A 5,630-nucleotide genomic window follows, 5' to 3' on the forward strand; every position below is an offset into this window, starting at 1 on the left:
CTTTTAAGAATTTGGCATATGAGGGCATCTGCGTAATAGCTTCGGTGAACGGAATTGTAACGTTTAATTGTTTAAGGAGATCAACAAATTTTCTAAATTGGCCCGCATCTTTGGTTTTAACCAGCCTTTGAGGGTAAGGGATAGGTGGTTTATAAGGTGGTGGAGGTACATAAGGTTCCTTCTTTTCTATGGTTTCCTTATTACTCTCTTCCTTTTCCTTAGGTTCGCTTTCCTCAGTTGATCTTTTAGGGTTTTGGTTTTCTGTCCTTGGATCAGACGGTCCTTCCACTTCCGTTCCACTTCTTAATATGATTGCATGAGCGTGGCTTCTCGGGTTAGGTTGGGGTTGTCCAGGGAATGTACCAGTTGGGGCAGCAGTAGGCGCTTGTTGTTGAGCTACTTGTGATATTTGTGTTTCCAGCATTTTGTTATGGGTAGCCAGGGCATCTACTTTGCTTGCTAGTTGTTTAAGTTGTTCGCCAGTGTGTACATTCTGGTTTAAGAAATCTTTATTGGTTTGTTGTTGGGAAGCTATAAAGTTTTCCATCATGATTTCCAAGTTGGATTTCCTAGGGGCGTTATTGTTAGGCACGGATGGGTTCGGTTTCTGATATCCCGGAGGTATAGCTGGGGCTTGATTTGGAGATTGTCCAGGTGCGTACAAAGCATTATTACTTTTATATGAAAAGTTTGGATGGTTCTTCCAATTTGAGTTATAGGTATGCGAGTAGGGGCTTCCTTGAGCATAGTTCACTTGCTCTGCTTGGATTCCTGTCAAGAGTTGACAATCCATAGGAGTGTGACCTTGGATTCCACAGACCTTGCAATTCTGAGTTACAGCAGCCACGGCGGCTGGAGGTGATACATTTAAACTTTCAATTTTCTGGACCAAAGCATCCACTTTTGCATTGACGTGATCAAGGTTACTTATCTCGTACATGCCAGTTTTCGTTTGAGGTTTTTCCACCATTGTTCGTTCGGTTCCCCACTGATAGTGGTTTTGGGCCATGCTCTCGATAAGCTGGTAAGCATCCGCATAAGGTTTGTTCATTAATGCACCGCCTGCAGCGGCGTCTATTGTTAACCTTGTGTTGTACAAGAGACCATTATAAAATGTGTGAATTACTAACCAGTCTTCCAAACCATGGTGTGGGCAAAGTCTCATCATGTCTTTGTATCTTTCCCATGCTTCGAAAAGAGACTCGTTGTCTTTCTGTTTAAATCCGTTTATCTGGGCTCTTAACATAGCCGTTTTGCTTGGCGGAAAGTATCGGGCAAGAAAAACTTTCTTCAACTCGTTCCATGTGGTGACAGAGTTGGAAGGGAGAGACTGAAGCCATCTTCTAGCGCTATCTCTTAATGAGAAAGGAAAAAGACGAAGTCGAATTGCCTCTGAAGTGACACCATTAGCCTTAACAGTATCAGCGTATTGGACAAATACGGATAAATGAAGGTTTGGATCCTCGGTAGGATTTCCAGAGAATTGGTTCTGTTGCACTGCCTGCAACAACGAAGGTTTAAGTTCAAAGTTGTTTGCTTCGATTGCGGGTGGAGCAATACTTGAATACGGCTCATCTTGTGATGGAGCGGCGTAATCTCTAAGAGCACGAGCTGGTTCTGCCATCTCGGGTATCGAAGGGAAAATGTTTTTGAAATCAGGAAATTCTACAGGAGGGAGATTGTTTGCAGCACGATATTCCTGGATTTGTCGTAGGACTCGGAGATATAGTTCGATATCGTTGATTCGTAAATAGAGCGGTTCGCCTTGTGAGCGATTGCGTGGCATACAAATCAACGAAAGAAAGAATTGAAGAAAAAGAAACCTTAGTCTCTACAGCGTAACGGAAGAGTTACGATATCGATTAAATAAAAGTCCCCGGCAACGGCGCCAAAAACTTGATCGCTCGACTTCGTGAGTCGAGAATGGGGTACAAACTGCAAGTGCACAGTTCTATCGCGTAGTTTTAAAAGATATCGATCCCACAGGGACTTATGAATCGATATACCGTTATCTAAGGTTACTTCGTAAAGCTAAGGTGGATAATGTTTGATTGTTTTGGGGAAAAAGCTAAAAACTAAACTGAGATCTAGATTAAATATTAATAAAGCGGATATCGGTATGTAGTTCGTCGTAATTAGGGAATCAATCCTTTGTCGGTCTCTTGGTTTTAAAATAAATCTTTTCAGTTGACTTTATTGATTAAAAGTTTTATCTCAAACTCTCGCTCTGTTGAATAAACCATGATTTTATGTTAATGTAGCTGTCACTTATAATTAAGTCAAAAACCATTTTTTGAAAGCAATACAATCCATAGAAACTCTTTTCAAGAAAACACTGACCGTTTAAACACCCTTATCTCAAACTCTCGCTCTGTTGACTTAGGTTATATAATTAAATTCGAATGCTTAACTCTCGTCCTCACATTCAATCTTTAAAAATACTTTTTGGAAAAGATCGGAATTTAATTAACTCTAAAACTTGCTCTCGCCCTGATCTAGAATTAATGTCTAATTTACACTGTCCAGTTAAAACCTCAAACTCTCGCTCTATTGATTTTAACTTCTTTATGTCTTTTACTTTCGTAAAAACCTTTGTTATTAAACCTGTAAATTGAGACCGTAAAAAGAGTGATTTTAATTTTAAATTTAGTTAAACCGACTTAGTCCTGATCCCTTATTCCGCTTACTTTACATACCGATATCTAAGCGAATTAGCCAGACATGCTAAACAAACTAAAATACTTATCATGCATAAACAGACTCATCCCAGGAAGATAATATAAATAAATAATAAAACAAAGCATTAAATAATAACTAAAGAACCTGAATAAGTTAAACAGTAGTCTTGAACACTCCACCACAAGCCGGTAGGATTTGTTCTTGGATTCTTCAATTAAACAACAAATTAAAACGAAGGAAATAAAAACTAGATTCTAACGTAAGGTTAGATCCGGTAAAAAGGTACACAATAGTTTCCGGTGTAGAAACTATTGTGTGAAAAGAATTGACTAAATGCTAAAAAGGAAAATAGAAATTGCAAGGGAAATAGTGTAGAACTCGTAAAAATAATAAAGAAACAATGCCTAAGCTGCTGGAAAAGAAAATATGCAAAAGCGAAAACGGCAAAGAAAATTGTAGAAAAACGTGGAACCCTTTTAGGTTTGGCAAGTGGCCATTTATATTGGTGCCTTGAGTAACTGCTTCCGCTTCCAAAGGTCTTCAACGTGCAAAGTATTTAGGCGTGGACATCGGCTTCAACTCTCCCTCAACGTCTCTGAAGCGTTGCTGGCGCCAAAAATGTAGGGGACTGGTGTGACGTTCGTCACACAATGTGTGACGTTCGTCACAGGAGTGTGCAAGGCGTGACGCTCGTCACAGCCTCTGTGACGCCCGTCACAGGCACAGCACCTGTGTTCTTGTACTTTGGGCTGGGCTTTGACATTTGGTTCATTTTCTCTCTTTTTGCACCTCCTTTTCTTCCATTTTTACTTGCGCTTCAAAATAAGCCACCTGAGACAAATAGGAAGAAAATACCGCATAATATCTAATAAAATGAAGTGAACTGGAATAAATAATGATAAAATTTAATTGAATTAAGTCCTAAAATATGATATAATTTCATGTTATCAACAACTAAAACTACTTTTCACACCTCACACCTTTTCAAAACATCTTTTAGAAAATCACCACTTGGTATACATTCATGCTAGAATCATTACCGAGTTATATTTTTCTAAACAACTTTCAAAACTAAACGAGATAACCACTTTGTATACATTCATACTAGAATCATTACAAAGTTAAATTCTCTTTTCAAAACATCTTCTAAACAATTCACCACCACTTTTTCCAGACAAACATAAGTGATCAAGCAATTAAGAGCCCATGGATAACCATGGATACAAAGGGTGCTAACACCTTCCCTTTGTATAATGTACCTCCCGAACCCAAAATCTAATTAAGGTCTTTCCTGTTCTTTTCCACCTTTCCTTATTGGATAAAAGAAAAGTCGGTGGCGACTCTTGCTATCCGCGACATTTGCTTTACAAAGCAAAAACACAAAAAGTCAGTTCACCGTATGACAGAACTGGCGACTCTACTGGGGAATTAAAGAGAGGTTACCTTAAAAAACAAGATCACTTATTCAAATTGTCTGATTTACTTTTAAGGGATTGCTTGGGTGTTTTATGCTTGAGTGAAAGATCCTACACCCGGATCTAGTGTACCTTAGGTAAGTAGCAATAGATCATCGCGACTATCCGGCGTATACTGGAATGGTTAAAATGATGGCTACGGTTAATGTGACACTTTGGATGTCCTGATGTTCCTCATGTTTACTTGAGGAAAAATTTGGCTTCCGCGTGGTGTCATCAAAGCATTAACCAGACCTTTAGAACCCTAATTGACTCATCCTAGCCATTAGAAAGTAGTGAGATAACTGGCTTCGGTTCCGACCGAGGTTGGTTGAGACTCGATACTACACTCCTTGAGATTGGACTTTAGGGAAGCTTTGGTCAACCACTTGGTGTTGCACTAAAGTGGACTTAAAGGAAGGTCAATGATTGGAGATCCTTCTAGAACCCGGTTACTATTCTAGGACAAGTTGAACCAACCAAACTTCAGTGGGGAGGGTACTTACCTATGGAACTCATGCAAGCCTTAAAACCTAGGAATGATTGTTGTGTGACTTGCTTGTTACTTATTTAACATCATAACATCATAACATCATACCGTCATAACATCATAACATCATGACATCGTGGCATTGTACTAACCATTTCAAGGACTTTAAACATTGAAAACATTTCATACATTGCATAGCATAACATTGCATAACAGGTATTCTAAGGGATCAGTGTTCTCACGGTTTTCCTCCAAACAGAAAAATGGACCTCGAACAAACTGTCAAAGATCTCCATGCTCAGAATGCTCAACTCCAGGAGATGATCTTGAACTTATCCAAGGGGCAGGAGGAACTGAAGGCTCTCTTGCTCGAGAAGAAAAAGGACAAGAAATCTGTGAGTCACATTAACCCGGGAAGAAGGCAGTTTACGAAGATCAATATGACTTTAGCACAAGCACTTCAGGGTATGCTAAAAGCAAATTTAATTACCCTCAGAGATCCTCCTGCAAAACCCAACACTACTTCTCCTAGTTATAATCCCAATGCCAGGTGTGCATATCACTCTGATAGCCCCGGGCATGATACAAACGATTGTTGGTTGTTGAAAAATAAGATTCAGGATATGATCGACGCTGGAGAATTTGAATTTGATCCTCCGGATACTCCTATTGTCATCACTGCTCCTCTGCCTAATCAAGACGAGACTGTTAATGCTGTAGAAGATGCTGATAGCGATTGCAACCTGGATAGCTGGATTTTCCCAACAATTGGTGACGGACTCAATAATGGGAAGGCTGAAGACACTATCCCGATTTCCTTTAGTCAGGAATAATTGTTATTGCTCATCTAATGTATCAAATTTGGTTAAATGTTTTGTCATTTTCATAAGCATATTCACATTCAATGAATCAATGGATTTTTTGCATTCAAATATTGCGCTCTTTATCTTTCCTGTCATCTTTTAAACAAAGCTATGTTTTCTTGCACACACTCATGTAACAATTTG

The 5,630-nt window shown here is 39.2% G+C and overlaps 1 pseudogene; it reads left to right on the top strand.

Moving 5' to 3' along the window:
• The first annotated feature begins 1,139 nt into the window (after nt 1–1,139).
• LOC127099127 (uncharacterized) lies at nt 1,140–1,239 on the top strand (annotated as a pseudogene).
• The last annotated feature ends 4,391 nt before the right edge of the window (nt 1,240–5,630 follow it).

Source organism: Lathyrus oleraceus, chromosome 6 (genome assembly GCF_024323335.1).
Source record: "Lathyrus oleraceus cultivar Zhongwan6 chromosome 6, CAAS_Psat_ZW6_1.0, whole genome shotgun sequence".
NCBI lineage: Eukaryota > Viridiplantae > Streptophyta > Magnoliopsida > Fabales > Fabaceae > Lathyrus > Lathyrus oleraceus.